This window comes from Equus przewalskii, chromosome 3 (genome assembly GCF_037783145.1).
Source record: "Equus przewalskii isolate Varuska chromosome 3, EquPr2, whole genome shotgun sequence".
Classification (NCBI taxonomy): domain Eukaryota; kingdom Metazoa; phylum Chordata; class Mammalia; order Perissodactyla; family Equidae; genus Equus; species Equus przewalskii.
Window position 1 is genome coordinate 98,707,084 of NC_091833.1, and position 25,635 is coordinate 98,732,718.

Consider the following 25,635-nt stretch of genomic DNA (forward strand, 5'->3'; position numbering starts at 1 on the left):
CAACAGTCACAAGTCCAGGTTGTTACCTGTATTTCTGACCAACTTGCTATAGATCAGAGATTCCCATGATCCCCTCCCTTGGGTTCGATTAATTTTCTAGAGCGGCTCACAGAACTCAGGAAACATTTTATTTACTAGATTACCGGTTTATTATAAAAAGAATATACCTAAGGAACAGCCAAATGGAAGAGATGCATTGGGCAACATACAGGGAAAGGGCACAGAGCTTTCACGCTCTATCCAGGCGTGCCACTCTCCCAGCACCTCCACATGTCCACTAACCCAAAAATTCTGCAAACCTTGTCCTTTTAGAGTTTTATGGAGGCTTCATTACAAAGTCATGACTGATGAACTCATTGGCCACTGGCGACTCATTCAACCTCCAGCCCCCCTCCCCTCCCCAGAGGTTGGGAGGATGGGACTCAAAGTTCCAACCCTCAAACCACATGACTGGCTCCACTGGCAACCAGCCCCCATCTCAGTACTTATGTTCCTCGTATGTCAGAGAGTACATATTAATCTGTAGAATACTATCATATTTATTGTTTAAATCAACAGGGTTGGAAGAAAAGTTATGCATTGTAATAGGATAAATTAAAAAATTTTCAAGTTATTACGTAGGTAATCCAAAATTAATGTATATAACACTTTCATTTACTCCAGGAAAGTTCCCTTCTTTTATAATTGTTTGGCTCAGGCAAATAAATTAGTTCATCTTCCCTAAGTATCATCAAATTAGAGTAAAACAGTTACTCAAAATCATGTTTTTTATCAAGAGGTGGCTTGCCTGACACTTTAATCTGTCACCATGCAACATCCAGAAGTGATACAAGCCAATTATTCCTTTGCAAACATTCTCGTCTCCCAATCTTACACCCAAAACCTACTTCCCATAACAAATGATGGTGACCCTGTAATTACAATTGTTCAGATCAAAATCCATGCTGTCATCTTTGACTCCTGTCTGTACTTCACATACCATATCTAATCTAGGCACATTCGGCAGCACGGTCTTTACATACGCTGTTCCTTCTTGCTGGAATGTTCTTATGCCACATACATGCATGCCTCACATTCTCACCTAATCCTTAAGGTCCTTTGCTCCAATGTCACCATCTCAGTGAGACCTTCCATGAGTACTTTATCTTGTTGCAACCTCTTCCTGACACTCCCTGTCCTATTCCCAACTTTCTTTTTTTCTAAAGCCCGTATCTCAATAAATTTTTTTTTTTTTTGCTTTTTCTCCCCAAATCCCCCCAGTACATAGCAGTATATTTTAGTTGTGGGTCCTTCTAGTTATGGCATGTAGGACACCGCCTCAAAATGGCCTAATGAGTGGTGCCATGTCGGCACCCAGGATCCGAACCAGCAAAACTCTGGGCCACCGAAGCAGAGTGCACAAACTTAACCACTCAGCCACGGGGCCGGCCCCATTAATAAATATTTTACTTGTTTTTTTGTCTGTTTATATCACTAAAAGGTAACCTCTACACACTAGCAGAATTTTTTTTTTTTTGGTCTGTTTTGTCCACTGGTCTATCCTAGTGTCTGGAACACAGTTAGTGCTCAAAAATGTTTGAATACATCGCTAGGCTCAGTCAGTCTATGTCAGACTATGCCAACTTGAGGGAAGAGGAGGTGTTCCACAATCTGAAGGGTTGATAATGGTGCTCTCATTAACTGATTTGTTTCAGCATATCACAAATTACCTAGTTTAATGACCTGAGCCCTCAGAAAACAGGTGATGGCCTTAAGACGCTTTCTGCAACAAAACAGGTATTAAAGTTAATACTAATAACTCAAGCACACTAAATAAACAGCAGAAGGGTACCTCTTCCTCCTAGTATTCCCTCTTTACCAAGCAAACACAATGATTAACTAATCAGATATGGATATAAGACAGTCAAAAAGAAGGCAGAAATTATCAACATAACTTTTAAAAATATATTTACATCTAGCAACAACAACCTCACCCTACATATAAATTTTGCCCCAAATATTAGCAAATAGTGTAAAGCAATCATAATTATTAACATACTTAAAAAGTTAAGTACCCTAAACACACATCACATCTTTATAGGTTGTGAGGTTTTTCACTCCAGCAAGGCTTAAAGTCATGATTTTCAATTCAGTACTCTGGAAAATTTCACAGAATTTAACTATATATGTTTAGATGCCTCTTCTGCGGTTTCTAATAAAATAGTGTAAGATAACAAGCCACATACCATGGGGAAAGACTGTTCTTCCTGTCATGGTAGAAAGGGCTGAAATATGACTTAGTGAATAACATGACATAAACCAAAATGGATTTTTCTCTCAGTGAATTACTGTATAAATATGCACAGAAAACATTGCTGAAGATCATATGGGGGAGGGGTGTTAATCTTAGAAAAAGTTACATAATGTAGGAAATTTGCCGTTAAGTTGGTAGTATAGATGGTTTTTCTAATATGCCTCAGTTTATAATCTTTGCTGGCTTCTGAATGAAATGTAAAAATTTCTAAGAAAATATCTACAGGAAAATATATTCTCAAGCACAAATTCACTCTAGAGTTAAACACTTACTGAGCGCCTTTTCCATGACAGGCACTTTTCTATGTGCAAGGATGGAGCACTGAACAAACAGACAAGGTATCTTCAGGAGGGAGTTTCTATGACTTCTTTAACAAAAGCATTTTATGGAAAATCAGTGAGAGCACTCTCTGCTATGAGAGCGGCTGCTTTAACCAAAACAAAATAAGAGTTCTGTAAAAAGCTTACTGAGATCCCATCATACAAGAAACTCATTCATTTCATCTTTCATTAGCAAGCAAAGAAAATGACAGAATGGCACAAAGTACTACCAGATGTCCTGGCTATGGCTAGTTTTTTATAAAAGAATGTCTCTTTGTGAGATAGGGAGTAACCATGAAATCTTTTGTACTACATAGAGGTTTGCTCTTTATCTCCAGGCAAAGCACTTAAAAGGGTTGTGAAACTTGATGAGTTACTCATTTTTCTTATATAAAAACATCCTAAATAGATAACTTCTGTGAAGGCAAGCAGCTTCCTGTAGTATACTACCTCACAGATACTTCTGTAAAATTAAAAACACTGAAGGTAAGCATGGCATTTAATCAATGGCTTTTCAGCTAGGAAAATCACTTGATTTGTGTAGAAATAAAATGAACTCGGAACTAGCCCTATGAATAACTCCTGTCACAAAATATTAACCAAAATTTAAAAAAATAGTTAAGTATATTATGCACACTTTACCACAATTAAAAAGACAACAAAGTGATTTTTAAATACATTGCTCTCACTAAAAAATTCTTGAGGATAAAAATGGTTTCTACCATTTTATTAAAAGTACCTTTAAAACTTCGTTTACCTCATTTTTATCACAATATTTTTTAACATTTCAAATTTCTGTACATATTTCAATGTCTTTATTAGTAAAGTACACAATTCACTATAATTTACTAATACATAACCACATATATTGGGGTACATGTTAACTTTCTAGTGATACGGGTGACCAAAAGTCTAAAGACTATGATTTGGTACCAGAAAAAAAAAAAAAAAAAAAACATGCCGCATGTGCCACATAGCTCTTGCAGTATCTGGATAAAGACCCCAAAGAGAGGCAACCTTCTTTAGCTTCACAGGAATTAACTAAATCCACCACCTCAGTTAATCACTAGACAGACCAAGGAAAAAATATGAGAGAATCAAAGCATAAACATCACCCCTCCAGGAGGAAAACAATATAGAATGTTTTCCCTCATTAAAATGAGATAGTTGATGTGAAAAGACTGAAAAGTTAAGAGAATCAAATTCATGAATGTTCCCATAGTCACAGAATTACTGAATGTATGCTCCCCTCCCCAACAAAACTCCTTTTAATTAACGCAGGCTTTCCATTAATTCATGAGAAGCTACACAATGTTATATAGAAAAGGCACCAACAGGAGTTTCAATCTAACTTTCATCTCCTTCTATATGTGTTCTTTCCTTCCAATCAGGCATCTAAATGAGTCAAGCCTAACCCACCTTACAAAGCTCCATCACAACACCTATGGCTCCATTCCCACCAAGTTCAGAGCCACTGCTCTTCAAAAAGTTGTCTCCACTTCCTCAACCCATGACAAACCACATTATAGCTCCCACCAGTTCACTGAAATTGTTCTTGCCAAGGTCTTTGACGTCCTCAATCTGGTGAACATTTGGATTTCTCTCATTTGCCCACTTTGCAGCATCTGACACAAGTGATCGGTTTCCCTCCTTCTAGAGGTACTCTCCTCATTTTCGTGACACTGCATTGTCTAGGGTTTTCTCCCACTTCTTTTGTTCTTAGTTTTCTTTCACTGGTTTATATACCTTTACTCATTCCTTAAATGTTGATGCTGGCCAGCAGTTTGTCTCTGCTTAACTCCAACTTTCCCCAAGGAGATGCTTTTAATTACCATCTAACAGTCTTCAAGTATGTATTTCCAACCTTGACCTCTCTCCTGAGCTCCAGGAACCACAGGCATAATACATATACATAACTAGCCAGTGGATATCTTCATCTAGCTCTCACAAGGGCCTCAAACTCAGCAGGCTCAAAAACAAAAACTTCTCCCCTTTAAAAAGAAGAACAAACAAAGCTCAAAGTCAGCAGAAGAAGGGAAATAATAAAAATTAGAGCAGAAATAAATGATATTGAATACAAAAAAGACAGTAGAAAGGATCAATGAAACAAAGAGTTGGTTTTTCGAAAAAATTAACAAAATCGACAAACCCTTAGCCAGACTCACTAAGAAAAAAAGAGAGAAGTCTCAAATAAATAAAATTAGAAACGAGAGAGGAGAAATCACAACAGATACCAAAGAAATACAAAGGATCATAAGAGAATATTATGAAAAACTATATGCCAACAAATTGAACAACCTAGAAGAAATGGATAAATCCCTAGACTCATACAACCTCCCCAAAATGAATCAGGAAGAAATAGAGAATCTGAATAGACCAATCACAAGGAAAGAAATAGAAACAGTAATCAAAAACCTCCCCAAAAATAAGAGTCCAGGACCAGACGGCTTCTCTGGAGAATTCCACCCAACATTCAAAGAAGATTTAATACCTATCCTTCTCAAACTATTCCAGAAAATGTAGGAAGATGGAGCACTCCCTAATACATTCTATGAAGCCAACATCACCCTGATCCCCAAACCTGACAAGGACAAACAAAGAAGGAAAACTACAGGCCAATATCACTGATGAACATAGATGCAAAAATCCTCAACAAAATTTTGGCAAACCGAATACAGCAAGCAATACATCAAAAAGATTATACACCACGATCAAGTGGGATTTATACCAGGGACACAGGGATGGTTCAACATCCGTAAGTCAATCAACGTGATTCACTACATTAACAAAATGAGAAACAAAAACCACATGATCATCTCAACAGATGCAGAGAAAGCATTCGACAAGATCCAACATCCATTTATGATAAAAACCCTCAATAAAATAGGTAAAGAAGGAAAGTACCTCAACATAATAAAGGCCATATATGACAAACCCACAGCCAACATCATACTCAACGGACAAAAACTGAAACCCATCCCTCTCAGAACAGGAACAAGACACGGGCGCCCACTTTCACCACTCTTATTCAACACAGTACCGGAGGTTTTGGCCAGAGCAATTTGGCAGGAAAAAAAAAATAAAAGGAATCCAAATAGGCAATGAAGAAGTAAAACTCTCGCTGTTTGCAGATGACATGATCTTATATATAGAAAACCCCAAAGAATCCATAGAAAAACTATTAGAAACAGTCAACAGCTACAGCAAAGTTGCAGGGTATAAAATCAACATACATAAATCAGTAGCATTTCTATACGCTAACAATGAACTAACAGAAAAAGATCTCAAGAACTCAATCCCATTCACGATCGTAACAAAAAGAATAAAATACCTTGGGATAAATTTAACCAAGGAAGTGAAAGATCTATACAATGAAAACTACAAGACTTTCTTGAAAGAAATCGATGACAATATAAAGAGATGGAAAGACATTCCATGTACATGGATTGGAAGAATAAACATAGTTAAAATGTCCATACTACCTAAAGCAATCTACAGATTCAACGCTATCTCAATCAGAATCCCAACGACATTCTTTACAGAAATAGAACAAAGAATCCTAAAATTCATATGGGGCAACAAAAGACCCCGAATTGCTAAAGCAATCCTGAGAAAGAAGAACAAAACTGGAGGCATCACAATCTCTGACTTCAAAACATACTACAAAGCTACAGTAATCAAAACAGCATGGTACTGATACAAAAACAGATGCACAAATCAATGGATCAGAATTGAAAGCCCAGAAATAAAACCACACATCTATGGAGAGCTAATCTTTGCCAAAGGAGCTGAGGGCCTACAATGGAGGAAAGAAAGTCTCTTCAACAAATGGTGCTGGGAAAACTGGACAGCCACATGTGAAAGAATGAAAATCAACCATTCTTTATCACCATTCACTAAAATAAACTCAAAATGGATCAAAGACCTAAAGATTAGGCCTGAAACAATAAGTCTTCTAGAAGAGAATATCGGCAGTACACTCTCTGACATCAGCTTCAAAAGAATCTTTTCGGACACCATAACCCCTCAGATGAGGGAAATAATAGAAAGAATAAACAAATGGGACTTCATCAGACTAAAGAGCTTCTTCAAGGCAAGGGGAAACAGGATTGAAACAAAAAAACAGCCCACTAACTGGGAAAAAATATTTACAAGTTATTTATCCGACAAAGGGTTAATCTCCATAATATATAAAGAACTCACACAACTCAACAATAAAAAATCAAACCACACAATCACAAAATGGGCAGGGGACATGAACAGACATTTCTCCAAAGAAGATATACGGATGGCCAAAAGGCACATGAAAAGATGCTCATCATCACTAATCATCAGGGAAATGCAAATCAAAACTACACTAAGATATCACCTTACACCTGTTAGGATGGCAAAAATATCCAAAACCAAGAGTGACAAATGTTGGAGAGGCTGTGGAGAAAAAGGAACCCTCATACACTGTTGGTGGGAATGCAAACTGGTGCAGCCACTATGGAAAAGAGTATGGAGATTCCTCAAAAAGTTAAAAATACAAATACCTTATGACCCAGCCATCCCACTACTGGGTATCTATCCTAAGAACCTGAAATCAGCAATTCCAAAAGTGCCATGCACCCCTATGTTCATCGCAGCATTATTTACAATAGCCAAGTCATGGAACCAACCTAAGTGCCCAGCAACTGATGATTGGATAAAGAAGATATGGTATATATATACAATGGAATACTACTCAGCCATAAAAAAGGACAAAGTTGTCCCATTCACAACAACATGGATAGACCCTGAGGGTATTATGTTGAGTGAAATAAGCCAGACAGAGAAAGACGAACTCTGTATGACTCCACTCATAGGTGGTAGTTAACATATGGACAAAGAGAACTGATCGGTGGTTACCAGGGGAAAGGCGGGGTGGGGGGAGGGCACTAGGGGTGAAGTGGTGTACCAACAACATGACTAATAATGATGTACAACTGTCATTTCACAAGGTTGCTAACTATCATAATCTTAATAAAAAAAAAAATTTCTCCCCTTTAATACTAACTCAACTCCCCAACTATGCCATTTATCCCAGTGCCATTTCATCTCAACAAACTGCACCATCCTTCCCCCAATAACAGGTGTAAAGCAATAGAATTTTTCTCTTTCTTGACAAATTTTTAAAAGCTCCAAAGTTGAGATATATCCACCATGACTCTAATCACTTTCATAACTTGCCCAAGCCATTTATATTAAAGAAATAAAGACCCACCCTATCTTTCCAAAGGCAACCTGTCTTCACATATCTCCAAAACGTCACTGAGTTCCCTTCAGATGTCATTAATTACTTCAAAAAGCAGGCATCTCTTGCTATCGAGTAAATATAGCCTATAAATACAGTTTTTAGAATCTTAATAGTTGACTGTGTTTTTGAAACTTCAGGAGCATACATATACATGTGCATCTCCAACGTGTGTGTTTGCGTTTTTAAATTTCCAACAGGAGAAGGAAAACAGACACATTAAAAAAAGGGAAGGGTAATCCTATTAATAAGTAAAATCTCTACAAAAGCTTGACATTAGAGCTGAAAAAAGATGTGATTTTGTAATTCTAAGCCCTTGCATCACTGTAGTCTCTGAAAATCTTCCTCATACACAACGAAAACCTATCCTTAATCAGAGTAAAAAGCTACCAATGCCTCAAAGCACTGGATGGGCTGGTTATCTGACTAATAAGCAAAAATGAAAATAGCACATTGACGGCAGAGCTAACCTAATGAAAGTCAAGAAGTGGAAGAGGTAGCTAAGGAATCCCTGAGAGGCCAGCTGAGGCATTAGTATCCACCACTAGGTGATTCCTCTCACAGGAACAGACTACACTCCCCAAGAGCATGGGAATTATATACAGAACTTTTGGAAGTTCTCAAGTTCACTAAGTCATTTTAATATCTGTGTCATATTCTATTATCAAGTATCATCTTTCAAAAGTATACCAAGTTGGTGTTATTAGAAAATTGTCCAAAATAAACATGAAGCTCGGTAGGCACTGTTAGGGACCAGTGCTAGAAAAGCCATCTGTTTGATGGAAATAATATTGCTACTTCCCTCGTGATTACAGCTATCAGTGACAACTGTGAAATCTCAAGAGAAGAAAAGAAATTTTAACTGGTTCAAAACTTTAATTATTCACATAAACTGGCCAAGAAATTAAAGTTAAATGTTACACAAAGGGCTCTCTAATCCCCTAATATTTTTTGGCTAATTATTCCATTGGTAGTCTACATCTGCTCTGCTAAAATTTGGTTATGAATCAGAAGTAACTCACTGGGAACGCTTTTATATCTAAAAGTGACTGTGGGTAATAACTACAATTCACAAAATCTGTTATTTTTAACATGCATAAAGTCCTCCTGAAAATATGCCCCACACAATAAAAGAACAGATGTTACCGTCAAAGTTTAAATTCTTTTAAACAGTAAGAAGAACAAGACTATATTTAACAACAACAACAAAAGTTAATTTTAATAGTATATTCAACCTGTACTTCTTGAACATCTTCAATACTCAACAATCTATGATCAGGAAGCACATTACCCACTGCCTTTACAAATAAAGTGAATCTATCATGATGATTTAAATATATAAATAATTCAGAGATTTGCAAATATATACTCTTAAGAACTTCAAAATAATGATGACAGAGGCCAGCCTGGTGGCATAGCAGTTAAGTTTGCGTGCTCTGCTTTGGCTGCCCAGAGTTCACTGGTTTGGATCCCAGGCATGAACCTGCACACCGCTTATCACGCCATGCTGTGGCAGGCGTCCCACATATAAAATAGAGAAAGACGGGCATGGATTAATCTTCCTTAGCAAAAAGAGGAGGATTGGTGGCAGTTGTTAGGTCAGGGCTAACCTCCCTAAAAGAAAAAAAAAAAATACCGACCATAATCCCACATATACAGTGGTGGGGTTTTTAGTCAGGGAACCACATTTGCTTCAACTATTGCTCTTCCACCCTTTCTTTTTTTTTTTTTGAAATAAACATTTATTAGAATTCTTTTATCTTCTAGATATTTTCATAGAAAGTAACACAGCTCTCTGATTTCTTGTAGCTCAGTTCCAGGTGTGGTCTTTAATATCTCAGAGTAAAACTACCGTTAATAATTTATAGTTAACTATTCGGATCTGCTCAGTAACATATCAAAACCATACACTTTTGAAATAAAAATAGGTATATGCACTGTGCTTAAAACTATTTATATGTACGAGCTAATCATACCAAACAGAATATGTTTTGTTCCCAACAACTCAACATTTGTAGTACTGGACAGTAGAGGTAGGTACAGCGTCACCCACAGACACTATTACACACAGCAGTTACTGAGAGCAAAAATATTTGATGACAGAAAACATGCCTATAAAACATCTTAAAATTACAATTTACCTTTACACATCAAATAACACATTTAGAGAAAGAATCATCAAAACAGTCAGGAAAGTCTTTCGAATTCTTTCAAAGTCATAAGAAAGAAAAAGCAGTAGCAGAAATTATTGCTCCAAAGATGACCAGAATAGAAACACTCTCTCAGTTTGGATTATCCTAACTCACCCCCCTCAAAACACATTCAACCTTGGGGATTCACAAACAAACAAAGAATTCATTGCAACCGTGGCTACAATTTGTAAGCAGCCTTTCATTGCTCCATAAAGGCTCATCATTGTAGATGCTCATCAGTTTTTAAGCCACATCCACAGCTGCTGTCTTAGTTATTAGAAAAACAACAATATTTGACGGCAAAAACTTTAAAATGACATTTATAGAACAATTTTACATAAAACCAAATTAAAAGTACCCCAGTATAATAGAAAGAATGAATGTATCTGGAGTACAAAAAACATGAGACTCTTGATTCATTCTTAACGGTAATACTTTTCATTTGTATGGTGACAGAATCATTTTCTAGGCCCTCTGACACATATAGTATCACGTTTAACTTAATGCCTAGATCAAAGAGATACCATTTATGCTGAAAAATAGAGAAGTAGTGGGCTGGTCCCATGGCTGAGTGGTTAAAGTGCTGTGTGCTCAGCTTCAGTGGCCCAGGTTCATGGGTTCAGATCCGGGGCACGGACCTACTCCATTCATCAGCCATGCTGTGGAGGCATCCCACGTACAAAGTAGAGGAAGACTGGCACAGATGTTAGCTCAGGGCTAGTCTTCCTCAAGCAAAAAGAAAAAAAAATAGTGAAGCAGTGCTAACATCAAATTAGTGTTAAACAGAATCTATTTCATGACCATCAGTCTCTGTTCTTTCCTGAATCTTTCTTCTAAAATTGTATACTGAAAAGCAGAGGCAAAATCTCACATAAAACTGTTTTTAAAAATAAAGTCTATTTTTTTAAAATCCCACATAAATCAATTCCCTGTTCAACTTTAGCCTCCTGCCCCAGATCTATACTCTACCTGGAATGAAGGCAGGGGCTCCAGGGTCAACCAAGCATTTGGGGGGGGGGGGGAGTGTAGAAGAGGAGAAACACCCAGAAGCATTATCACATACTAAATTACACAATCATTAGATATTCACGGCAATGGATTTGGAATCCGGAGACATGAGCTTGAATTCCAACTCTCCCAGCAACTAGCAGGTGAACCTTAAAGTTAAATTTCTGTAAAACAAAATGGAGTCACACTATCTTCCTCACCAGACAACAGCAAGGGCTAAACACAACAGATCTCAAGGTTACTGAACACCACAGTCAGGTAAGAGATTACATTTAAAACACATTAGATGAATCTGTATTAATACCAGAGGGCCCATAAAACTTTATGAGTACAACATATAAAAGTAGCATTTCAAATCAGTGGGAAAGGATGGAGCATTCAAAAACTGATGTTGTTAGAACACTTCATTTGTTCATACGTTCAACAAATACTTACTGAGAATCCACTATGTACCAAGCACTATATTCTAGCAGGGGAGAGAAAGACAAAAAGGCAAGTAACACATACTGTTAGAAGTTGACACTGCAAGTGAGAAAAATAAAACAGGGAAGTAGCATGGAATACGGGATAAAAAGCTGGATAAATGTGGTAAAATGAGAAAGCACTAGAAAGGAAACCAGGAAAAAGGTGCCAAAATCTATGGGAAAATAAGAGTGTGCAATCCTAGAAGCCAAATGAAAAAAATGTTTGAACAAGAAGGGAGTGATCCAAGATACCAAATGCTGCTGATCAAGTCAAGTCAGAGAATATTTTTTAAAAATTGACCATTCACCTGAGTGAAAGGAACTGGCAATCTTGAAAGGAACAGTTTTATCGGAGTGGTGGAGACAAAAGCCTGGCTGAAGTAGGCTTATGGAGAATGGGGTGAAAGTAACTGGAGACAGAAAGAACTCTTTATAGGAATTTTGCTGCAAAGAGGAAAAGAGAAATGGGGAACTAGAGGCGAGTGTGGAGTCCAAAGGAGAAATAACAGCATGTCTCTACACTTTCAAGAATGCTTCAGTAGAAAGGTGAAAATTGAGACCAGAGAGAGAGGGAAGGCTAGCTGGCCAGTGTAATGTCCTAGAGTAGCTAGGAAGGGATGGGATCTAGAGCCCAAGTAGAGGAGTTCTCACAGTGATTTGCAAACTTCAGCAGGCATCAGAATCACCTGGAGGGCTTGCTGAAACAGGTCTCGGACCCTACCTCCAGAGCTTCTGATACACGAGGTCTGGGGTGGAGCAAAAGAATTTGCATTTCTAACATGTTCCCAGACTATACTATTGCTGGGGGTCTAAGGACCTCACTTTAAGAACCACAGCTCTATATCAACAGAAAGGAGGACAGAAAAGATTGAGTATATGAGAACAAATGCTGTATATTTGGTCATACACTTGGAAAAAATAAGGTTAGAACCCACATAACATAATACACTGAGAAAAAGAAAATCTCCCAGAAGGGATAAAGGGCTAAATTCTTTTTTAAATCGCAAAAGAACATACACAAGAAAAACACATAAAAAATGCTTTCATAATCTCAGGGCGAGGAAGATAAGCAAGACACAAAGCCAATGGAAAAACTATAAATATGACTACATAAAAATTTTAAACTTCTGTAAGACAATAAATAAAATTGAATGATAAAGGAAAAACTAGAAGAAAATAACATAAAATTGAGAAAGTACTATCTGGAAAATAAAAAGTTCTTAAAATGAGAAAAAGAAGGGGCTGGCCCCGTGGCCGAGTGGTTAAGTTTGCGCGCTCCGCTGCAGGCGGCCCAGTGTTTCGTTGGTTCGAATCCTGGGCGCGGACACAGCACTGCTCATCAAGCCACGCTGAGGCAGCGTCCCACGTGCCACAACTAGAAGGACCCACAACGAAGAATATACAACTATGTCTCAGGGGGCTTTGGGGAGAAAAAGGAAAAGAATAAAATCTTAAAAAAAAAATGAGAAAAAGAATATTTCATCAGAAAACTGGATAGCTATGCATACACAATTCACAAGAAAAGTACAAAAGACCAATAAACATGAAAAAAGTGACTCCACTTAAAAGTATCCAGGTTTTAGATATCTTCACACATGCTCAGATGTGTTCACGACAGTAATACAAAAAATGAAAAGTTGCAAAGTACCTCAAATCAGCCATTAAAAATAATGGGGAGCCACACCTACTAACACCCAGAGCTACACAAGAAATATGTTCCCAAGCAAGGGGAAGGACAATATGTGGTTTATTTTGTACGATCCAATTTATGTGAAGAAAGGACCAACAGAAGGAATAAAAAAAGATTACATATGCGTGTAAATGCATTTTATGAGTATGAAACACTGCTACACACACTCTAAACAAAGACCATATCTAGTGTAGAAGCAGGAGGCACCACTCCTTACTGTCTACATTTACTGTTTGAGCCTTTTTTACAATACATCTACATATTACTTTTGGGGGATGACAAAACATTTTTTAAAAAGAAACGCTTGAAAGGATAAATATACATTAAAATGTTACTTGTGTTTAATTTGATAGAATTATGATTTTTCTCCCTTTTTCTATTTTGTTACTTTTGTTATCAGGAGAAAAAATATATGTAGCATTTGCACTACCTGATGTCAATGTTAAAGATGTTGATTCCATCCTTTAATGTGAGCAAAAAAAGTTTACTTCGACTTTTACGGAATCTTTCATAAAAAGAGTAACCATGATTTTGCCTTTCTCAATGTGCAAGAAACAAAGACAACCATGGCAAGAAGAATTAATTTTGAGTTTGGAGGGATATTCATCCCACTGTAAACAGTGCATATCTCTGGAGTTGGCATTTAGGTGTGTAGAGGAACTATCTTATTCACTTTACACTGATTTAGTTCACAATTAACATGCACTGTCTGATGACTTTTTCTAAAACTCAGACAGGATTTTAGGATGGTGGTAGCTGCAGCATAGTTTTTCAATCTCTCCCATGTAAGACAGAGCAACTAGAAAGCAAAATCAAAATCTATGGACACCACTTACAACAAAATTAGGTCAACCAAGCCGCCCCACAAACCCCCAACTATCAGGTGTACACTAACAAAGCACCAACAACCACAGACTAAAGAAGGAAGCAATGGCAACGGTGGGGGGGGGGGGGGGGCGGGGCACCTGACAAGTCATGACAACAGTCCAACTATGAGAGAAAACAGGCCTAGAGAAAAAAGTAATGGCAACAAGCAAGTAGAGGAGAGCCCAGAATATCTGAGACAAGAAATCTGGAAGCAGAAAGGGAAAGACTTGGTCATTAACAAAATAAGGATATAAGAGAGTGGGAGGAAATGAGCAAGATTCTGAAGTCACTTTTACCTGTGACAGCTAGATGGACAGTGGGACTGATAACAGATATCAAGCCTATTTTATAGGATGCTATAACAGGTCTAGGTGATGGAAACAACAAATTATTTTTAGAAAAACCAAGTTTAGGAGCCTACAGAACAACCAATGGGAGTTTTAGACATACGGATCTAAACATCTGAGTTGACGATACAGATAGAAAATCAAAGAATATGTAAGACAAGAACAGAAAGACAGAGATTGCAAACTACATTTAAGACTGGAGAAGGCTTAGGTAGCAAAGAAAAGACGGAATGTGCAAAAGATAAAGATAGTATCTTGTTAGTCAAGAATAAAGACATCATGGTCAACAAAAAACAAAAGATGCAGAAAAGTTAATAGGCTGATAACTGAAATGAGGCTTTGGGACCCAGTTGAAAGGTTACTGATGGCCTGGGGTGAAAACCAGATTTTAACATGTAACACAAGAGCCAGCCCAGTGGCGTAGTGACTAAGTTTGCATGCTCTGCTTCAGTGGCCTGGGGTTCAAGGGTTCAGATCCCGGGCACAGACCTACACACTGTTCATCAAGCCACGCTGTGGTGGTGTCCCACATACAAAAACAGAGGAAGATTGGCATGGATGTTAAGTCAGGGACAATCTTCCTCAAGCAAAAAAATAAAAAATAATAAAAACAAAGTTAAACTAAAAAAATATATATGTAACACAAATAGGAACATAAAGTGAGACAAGTGGTAACGAAAACATACAGCAGTGACTTGAATGAGAGGTAAGAAAGGAAAATGACATTAAGCAATTCTTATAGACCAGACGTAGTCTGGCAGCCCCTCTGCATACATATATTTGATCCTCACAAGAATGCTGAGATACGCTGTCCATTTTACATAAGGGGCAACTTAAATTACAATGCAATTATATAACTTGTCCAAGGCCACAGAATGTGTATACAAAATAATTAAAAGACCTGATAATTGGTCTTTAGTAAGGAAAATAAAAAGACATGATAAAACCTGAAAATACTAAGTGAGAAGGAGGATTAACTGACGGAACATCCCACAAGTACCTGACCAGATTATTTAAAATTTTACTTAAAGATGAATAATGCTACTTCAGGGAAACTTTTGAGTTCAAAGACTAGTCAAGTGTAGCTTTGAATGCATTTCTAGAAAACAGATTTATTTTTAGAGTAATCTAACAGAGAAGAATATAATCCTCTTTTCCTTAAAGCCTTGCATTAGACTTATTTATATCTGGGACTGTCTTACCACCTAGCAGTGAGCGTGGAAGCTTTCAGGTGATTGCCATTTAGGTGGAGCGATAAACAAAAGCTGTCAGTACAGGGTAGTGCAATGGCAAAGGCAGAAGCAAAGCTGTGTGAACTTCAGTTACATTACCAAACCCCTGTAGTTGAGGACTCAGTAGATATTTAACAAAATGTCAGTTTCCTAATCCCCTTAATGTTTGCTAAACTACTAACATTTTTAATATAAAACAGAATGTTAGCATTTGTATTTAAAAAAAAAAAAAAAAACCCTGGGGGTCGGCCACGAGGGGTTAAGTTTGCTCCGGCATGCCAGGGTTTCCCAGTTAGGATCCTGGGCACAGACATGGCACCGCCCATCAAGCCATGCTGAGGCAGCGTCCCACATGCAACAACTAGAAAGACCCACAACAAAAAACATAGAACTATGTACCAGGGGGCTTTGGGGAGAAAAAGGAAAAATAAAATCTTTAAAAAAAAACCTTAAAAAATATACTCCCGATTGTTAACAGTAGTTACTTTCCTGGTGGAAGACTACAGGGGCTCACTTTACATGATATATTTAAATAACTTTTGAATGTCTTATAACACATTTTTCTAATAAGAAAAATAATCAAGATGTGTATAGAGATGACACTAATTAACTCTTAAGAAAAACTTCCACCTCAAGAGAGCCACTTCCCTGAAATTATAGAAACAAGCTAAAAATGAAATGAAAAAATAAATCAACTGCACACCTAAGCTAGCACATGAACTTAAATTCTAATATAATTTAAAAGTTATTTAATATACCAGCTGAAGACTTTCAAGAGTTACAGCTAAGAAACTACGTTTAAATGAATGACATACAACTAAATTTTGTATGTAAAATGTACATATTACACTGTATATTGTGGGAGAAGGCCAGGATGAAGAATGGCTTGTTTACTAGTAATTATGAAATAAGCTTCAAAAGCTACAAGCTATCCAGGTTTGTTTTTTAAACATTACAATAGCGAAGTGGCAACCCCTACTAATTCAATACTATCCATTTAATCAAATTATGACACTCATTATTATACAAGCTCTAAGTAAATTACCAAAACTCTCACTACTATCTCTGGAATGTTGAAATAGATTTAATTCACTTCCTAGACATTTGGATAAGCACAGATGACAGAACAGATTTAATCAATTCTATAGTCAAGAGAGTATTACTGTCGTAACATATAAAATAGAAAAATCACTGTACGAAAATCATCAGGTTCATAAACCAGCCCATCTTCCAGTATAAAATTTCAAGTTGTGGCCTCCTTCCTTATATGACAGTCTTATTTTTTCTCAGTCTCCCCTTCCATTTTCTCCTCCAGGCGCTTTAGAAACAGCCAGCTGCAATTTAGTGCAGGTGGCAGAACTAAGAAGCCAGGGAGGCAATAGGCAGAGACTAGAGTGAGCTTGAGCAACTGAAGCCAAGCAGTTCTTTTTCTTTTTTTTTTTTGAGGAAGATTAGCCCTGAGCTAACATCTGCTGCCAATCATCCTCTTTTTGCTAAGGAAGACTGGCCCTGAGCAAACATCCATGCCCATCTTCCTCTACTTTATATGTGGGATGCCTGCCACAGCATGGCTTGCCAAGTGGTGCCATGTCCGCACTGGGGATCCGAACCGGAGAACCCCAGGCCCCCAAAGCGGAACATGCGCACTTAACCCTGCGCCACCGGGTAAGTCCCCAGGCAGTTCTTGATTATGGGCAACTAAAGCAGAGTGGGTGAGAAGATGCAAGGTGAGAATAAATGTGTCCTCAAAGGGGCCACTCTAGTCAGTCAGAAATACAAGATAAAGAACACAAACAGCATAAAGAACCTGAAAACAGCAAAGGAGGAAAGAACAGGCAGGCTTCGAGCTGACCGTTTATTAAGCAACACTGGCACAGCAGCCCTCCACCAACCAGGCTCGGGGCTGAGAGATTTGTATTCTTGGTATAAGCCCACAAAAATAGGAAAAAAAAAGACTATTAAAAAAAAAAAAAAGCAAATGGCATGGAACATTAAAAGGCTGAGTGGTATAAACAGAAAAAAGACCAGAATAAGTCTCCCCTAAAACCACCAACCAGGAACTAGTCCCAGCTCAATCACTGAATGTGTCTCCACCAGCCATTAGCTAACTGTATACTATTTAATCTGTCTGTGTCCACCTTTAAATGAGTGGCTACTTTAGAACACATGACTAGGAAGGTCTTCTCCAGCTCTGAAGTTTCCTGTATCTAACAGATTTAATAAGCTGTAACATTTGTGACACAGGATGGAGCAACATTCTATGGTATGTTACTCCACAACAGGGAGAGTACAATATACCAGAATATAAATAAGAGAACATAAAATCATAGCCCAGTATCCCTACAGCCCTCACTTCATCATCCTTCACTAAATCCAGGAAGAAACAAATTCCCACAGTCTCCTCCTGTAAAGCAATCCATAGTCTTAACAAGAAAAACTAAAGCAAGGCACTAGGATCGCTCCTGGTCCAAAAATCTAACCACTAGATTTCACTTTAAATACATTCAGAAGATGGGGAATTTGGTCACTTGGGAATTTCTCTGAGGTTCCCTTCAGCTTCTTTCTAGGGGACATATTCTAATGCCATTACGCTTTTCTATTTTAACACTCTGAGTTTTCTTCTTGCTATATGTTTAATATTCCACTTCAAAAAGTATAGTCCAGAAATGGCAGAAAGCTGATTCAGACGTCATAATTCAGGGGTCAGTCTCTCCGTGGGTTCTATGTAGAAAAAACAATCTATGCTGAATATCAGCCTTAACACTTAGACGAAGTGCCACCTAGCGGCAACTGTTACATATTAAATTCATTCAAGTCATATTCATTCACCCAGCAACTGACATTGACCAATAGCAGTTGCTCCATAATAATGCAAGATAATACCGGTCTTATCCTTACGGAGCTTGTTGACAATCAATATAGATATATTTATATAATTGCAGAACAATGTTAAATATTACATAAGTATGCAAAAATAAGTATTCAGTATTTATTTAAAAGCTAAAAGAAACAAAACACTTTGTTAGGTAGGTTCTCTTACACCTGTTCACCTCACTCAGACATAATTTCTAATTACTTCATCACCCAGGTTTCAATCGTTTATTTTCCCATCTTCCCTTCCACACCCCCCGATCTTATCTTTAAATTCTACTCCAGGAAGCGGGGGAGCTATTTATTGAGCACCTACCACTCCCAGAACTGAGCTACACCTTTTATATCTCTTATCTCATTTAATCCTCACATCAATACCAGGAATATTATTTTCTCCCATTTTTTAGACAAAGGAGAGACTTAGATTAAGCGACACGCTCATAACCACAGATCTATGTTAGAGACTGCACACTAATTCCAAAGCTCTCTTTACCACCCTGACTCGAAAGAGCTGCTGTCTTTCCATTCCTAGGTCTACCAGTCAGATCAGACGTCAATTACACATTTCTTATGGTCTCCATCAGTTCCAGTGTATTTTACACTGTTTACATCCAGCCTCTTTGAAAATGTTCAATGTTACCCCCTAATATCCCTGATTGTTATTCAAATCCTTGGCTTGGCACTCAAGGTCCTCCAAGAGGCCCCCAACCACTTTCCAGTTTTATTTTCTACCACTCCCTATCAACTATCACCTTTTCTATAAACTCTCCTCCGATTAAGAGATTCACACCTCTGTTCTCATCACTATTATACATCTGTTACAGCACTTATAATCTCCTTTATTACAATTATCTGTGTACTTTCCATTAAATCATGAGCTTTACCAGACCATTTCTTAGTCATCTTTATAAGACCAGTACACAGCAGTCTTCTATTTACTTAGTACTCAACAAATGTTTCTTTAATAAATATACTGTTATTAAAGCAATTATAAAGGAGAACCACTAAAGCATGGTCATACTCTTCATTTCCCTTAACCCTTCATGTCTGGGAATTCAATGTTTCTACCTCCTCCAGCTGGTGAATGGATCAGGAGCTTTGCACAGAACTAGATAATTTTACACAAAATATTTTCTCACACTCGTACCACAAGTTAAGTAATGTGAAAAAGGATGCTGGAAACTATAGAGACAACAAAAAGTTCAGTGGTTGCTCGGGGTTAGGGAGGAGGTTGGGATGAACAGGAAGCCCACAGAGGATTTTCAGAGCAATGAAATTAATCTGTCTGACACTACAATGATAGATATATTTGTAGATACATTATACATTTGTCCAAATCCATAGACTGGGGCGCCAGCTCCATGGCCAAGTGGTTATTTCGCATGCTCTGCTTCAGTAGCCAGGGTTCACCAGCTCGGATCCTGGGCGCGGACCTACACACGGCTCACCAAGCTGTGCTGTATATCCTATATACTAGGATATACAACTATGTACTGGGGCTTTGGGAAGGGGGAAAAAAAGAAAGAAAGAGAAATCCACAGAATGTACAAGACCAGGAGAAAGAAACCCTAATGTAAACTATGAACTTGGGGAGACAATAAAGTACCAACGTAAGTTCACCAGTTTTAACAAATGCACCACTCTGCCGGGGGATGCTAATAATGGAGAAGGCTACAGTATTCATCTGTGGAGTCAGGGAGTATATGGGAAATCTCTTGTACCATGCCCTCAATTTTGCTGTGAAGCTAAACTGCTCTAAAACAATATAGCCCATTTAAAAAAAAAAGTATGCTGGCAAAATAAAGCAAGATCTTAGTGGGTCTGCAGTTTTCCAAAAAGGGAACAAAGACCCTTTTCCAATTACGCAAACTAGCCTAAAGCTAGTATGTTCTGGAGCGAATTAGATCAGTTCCACAATAAGTTGTTTATAATAAAGAAAAAAGCCATAACATTGGTTCTACACTTTATAAGGCAACTAATATCGCAGTTACATAACACAATCTTTACCATACTAATAAAAAAGTTTCATGAAGTCAAACATTTTTCATTATATAAATTTTTCATGAGCAACTATTCTTATTCATTTACAATTCTATCTACCATCTAATTAACAATGCACAAAAGTTAGTTCTAAGACCAAATCAAAACTATTGAATATAGAAAAGGAAGTGCAAGAGGGGAATTAAAAAGGGTTAACTTGATTTTCTAGTGCAGTCCATCTCACATCCAACAGGTGCAGCACTTTTATCACAAGGCTTTCGCAACTTAGGATGCCTAAAGAGTAGTAGTTTCTGGGGCTGGCCCTGTGGCCGAGCGGTTAAGTTCGCGCGCTCTGCTGCAGGCGGCCCAGTGTTTCGTCGGTTCGAATCCTGGGCGCGGACATGGCACTGCTCGTCAGACCACGCTGAGGCAGCGTCCCACATGCCACAACTAGAAGAACCCACAACGAAGAATACACAACTATGTACCGGGGGGCTTTGGGGAGAAAAAGGAAAAAATAAAATCTTTAAAAAAAAAAAGAGTAGTAGTTTCTATCTTTTCATTTTTGTAAACTTAAAATAGTGTAGGTATTTGCAAGACTGCCCTGAACATGAGGAATCTGACTGAAAAACAGTCATGCTAATCACTATGCATTGTCTCAACACACAAACCTACCCAAATATCTATACAGACAGGTAATTACCACCACTTACAGAAACCATCGAGACTGCCTCCGATGCTTGCTTTTCCCTGGTAGTTTCCCCAGTAGTAAGTTATGTTCAGGAAATACATTACCCTTTTCACACTATTAGGCTATCATTTCATTCCCTGAAGCAGAAGCAGGCCTAATGAGGCATAAGCAACACCATGATGTTGTGCCAGGCCTACGGGGCATTCAGAACTGAGAGATGTCTGAGAGATGGTAGCAGTTGGGCATTCAACATTCCTACATTATTACGGTTGTCCTAGCAGAGAAAAGAGCAATAAGAAGTAGAACCCAAAAAGTTGGGGGTGGCTCAATGACAACATTCATGGTCAAGCAGTAATTTACCAAGTATGTCTGCTCAAAACGCAAAGGCACATATTTCAAGGGCTGTGGTCCTCTGCACATATTACTACACTGCTGCCTTCCTACGACATGATCAACAAACCACAGGTTGCAGTATAAAAAAATCTTGCACCCTGCCTGTGAAGGCTACCAGCAGAAACCGAATGTTATAATTAAAATATTTGTATAGATTGCTTTACTATTTACAAACCACTTACACATACATTGTTTTGTTGGGTCTTTATAATTTCACATATTTTACCTTACTTGATAGTCACAATGTGCCTGGCAGACAAATACAACAAAGTGACTGCTCCTTATCTTAAAGAGGTAGAACCTGAAACTCGGAGAAATTATCTACAAGTATCTGTCCACAAGACCTCAGCCTCCCTGAAGATTATCAACTTATTGTTAGGTTCAATGTTGTGGATCCCAAAAAAAAGCAGTTTATAGTGTCTCAAGGTTTAATATACATGCCTACACATCTAAGAAGTACTTAAAACACTTAAAAATAATGGAACCTTTGGAGAAACAGTTCACAGTCAACCATACAAAAACCAAAATGTGAAATTTAAGTTTGGCAGTTTTCTACAAACAATATAGTATTGTTTAGCATCCAATAGTATCCAAAAGGAACTATTGCCTAAGAGTCGGCCCATAATGTTTTCAGGGGCTATAATGCCTGTAGCTGAAAACAGCAACTCCGTTGGGTACTTCAACAATTAAATTCCCTACAGAATCCAAGTCATACATATAAAGAAATAAATTCTACCTACATGAACCATGTTGTATCAAGGTCTCAAAGTACTCTAAGTTCTTTGTCAAAAAACCCGGCCCTGTGGCTGAGTGGTTAAGTTCGTGCGCTCCACTTTGGCAGCCCAGGGTTTCACTGGTTCGGATCCTAGGTGTGGACATGGCACCGCTCATCAGGCCATGTTGAAGCGACGTCCCACATGCCACAACTAGAAGGACCCACAACTAAAATATACAACTATGTATCGGGGGGGCTCTGAGGAGAAAAAGGAAAAATAAAATCTTTAAAAAAAACCCAAAACCTTTTGAGGTAAGAATATATAAATGATTAAGAAGAAAATGATATCTGCCACTAAGTAACTAACAGCCTTTGGGTGTGACAGACAATTACAACTCAATATGACAATTCCAAGAAAACTATACTGGGTCCTTCAGGAACACACAGAAGGCACACTGAACTCAGCCTGGTGGACCCGGATAGAATATCCTCAGACCTAAGTCTGGAATTATAACCCACTAAAACCAGCACTTTTCACGCACAGGGAGGCATTAAGCTGCTGAGCCCACACAGGGAATTCCAAGTTCTTAAATATGGATGGAGCATTGAAAATGAAGGAAAGGTAAACAGTTCAAATGGAGAAAAGGTAAATCAAGTCGTTATGGAGCTATATGCAATGCTAGCTAACATTTTTTGAGCACTTGCTGTGTGCCAGACATCCTACTAAATGTTTTCTTGCATTTAATCCTCACAGCAACCCACTGAGCTAAGAATAATTTCGCAACTGATGGAAGAGGGAAGGAGAGGTTAGATCACTCGTCAACGTTACAGAGGTTTTAAGCGGCAGAAACAGAATTGGAATCCAGTTCAGATTAAATCCTAAATGTGAGATCATACACTCTCCACTCAGCTGCCTCTCTTAATGAAGGCTGCTAGGGGGAGCCATTGAAAGGTTTTTAAACTAAGGAGTGAAATGATCAGATTTGCTCTTTAGAAAGATTGTGTGGAAACTGGAATAAAGGGGGTGAGCCTAGAATCAGAAAGAGGAAGTTGAAGTTGCCAATGCCTGTAGTAATCCGGGTGAGAAATGATGAGAGCAGGAACTGTGGCAGTGAGGATGAAATAGATTGAAGAGACGCTTCAGGAGGGAAAATTATCAGTTCTTAGTGATTAAAGGTAAAAGGTTAGCGTGAGAGGAATCCAGAAACCTGGGGTGGAAAGCTAGCTGGGACATAATATCATCTACCAGGAATACAGAAGCAACAGGTTTTGTTTGTTCAATAAATATCTATGGTGTCCCCCAAATGCAAAAGACTTTCCTAGGCCAAAGGTCAAGTCTGAAATTACAGTTCTGGTTGTTAGAAAATATTCCTGAGAGCAAAGCATTAAAAAAATATAAGGCATGTTTAAAATTAGTCATTATTAACAGACTTGGCCTAGAATCTAGTGAAACCATTTTTTAAAATTATTACTACATGTAGAAACAAATCAATAAAGGAAAAGCATGCCCAAATTTTACAATGTGTTATTACATTTGAGTTTCACATATCTTCAATCTCTTACACAACACACACACGCACAAGCGCACATCACACAAATACCACCCTGTAATTTGTTTTAGTTATCCCTCTCCCTAGAAGCTTACGGGGGGAAAATGTATCTGTTTTATTACTCAAACTATAATACATATTTTGGTTTTTTTCATCCCACTATCACCACTGTGACTTGCCAAGAACTTAGTTCATAACCTCCTGCTTGACTTCCTATAAAATATGACCTACTTCACATCAGCTTATTTCAGTAACAATTCCTAGACTTTAACCACACCTTTCATCCAAGGATGCTCTCTGCAAATCTGAAGGCACAGCAATCCTGTGCAGATGTGGCAAGTTATTAACAATTCCCATTTTACTACATAGTTAGGAAACTGGCCCATGGGAAGTAGAGTAACTGGGAAATAATCACAAAGCCAGATGCCAAAAATAACAACTTTTAGTCAATCCATGAGAAAACACTGCCCCTACTTGAAATAACATGAAATTTAGTATTAGAATGAAGCAAAATCCAAAATAATGCTTTAAAGCCAAGTCTCAGGTTTTTAAAATTTATTTTTTAAAGTGATTCAATACTAGAATTAAGATTTGTAAGAACTTTCAAACATACTATTTTTTTCCCCTAATATCTTATTCATTCAGAGTGCCAAAGATTATTTAATGAATTACAGCTGGCAAGAGTGGCCCCCCCCCAAACTATTTTTTAACTTAGCCCCCTAAAAAACACTGACAGAAATCTGGGGCTATAGGATAATATATAACTTTTTAACAAACCTAACTGCTTAAAATCTAACACCTAGAAGCATATATTAGAATAGATCTGAAAATACTATGAGTCTTCTATTTTTTCCTGAAAATATACTCCCCATAGATACATGTGCAATATGCACAGGCAATAAATTCAAAGATTTAATAGTCAATAACCAGAATAAAAGTTTCCCAACCACAACTCCTCCGGTATGTGTCTAAATACACTGCTGTTTGATATAATTTAGTAAAGGCATTGTTTTATTTGGTCGTGAAATAAAAGTCTTACACAATTTAGAAAATAATGAAACTCGAATTGTAAAAGTTGCTTTTACGATGTTCGTGTGATCATTCTTATACACACAAGCCAGAGCAGAACACCTTCCATTATTACACTGTATTTACACTTTGCTTACAGTCAGAATCAACATGATTTTACCTTCAAAAGAACGATTACGCACTAAGAACAAGGGAGACAAATGATTATTGGTAAAATTCACTCATGAAACCCAAACTGTAAATTTTCACAAAAACCTCATGTATCAATCATGAAACATGATTTTCCATTAATTAAAATTCAAACTACTAATTCGATTCAGCTTTTTAAAAAACAAGGCTTTCCACCAACATCCCTCACACTAAACCTTGTATATCCTCTAGTAGCAGCGCTCTGTGTGGAACTTTATGAAATGATTTTATAGGTAACATATCTTCCAAAAAGTAGCGATCAACTCGTAAGCAGGGGAAAAACTCATGAACAATGTATTCAGTCTAGTAATCCTGGTAGATCAAATACCCCTTATTCCCTGCACTAGACTAAATTATTCTAGTCATTTAAATACACCACACCACTCTCCCCCCACCCCCACACACAACCCCAAATTTTTATATTACCATAACAATAAGAACTCTGAACAATTTAAAGTTCCTTTAACATTATAAGTGCCTTTACCTTACTTAAGGCTATTACTTAAATATCTTTCCATTGTATTTGATT

The 25,635-nt window shown here is 37.7% G+C and overlaps 1 protein-coding gene across 8 annotated transcripts in view; it reads right to left on the reverse strand.

Annotated features, from left to right (window-relative positions):
• The window catches only part of RBPJ (recombination signal binding protein for immunoglobulin kappa J region), a 223,212-nt gene that overhangs the window by 83,743 nt on the left and 113,834 nt on the right, over nucleotides 1-25,635 (reverse strand). The gene's annotated exons all lie outside the window — the stretch shown is intronic.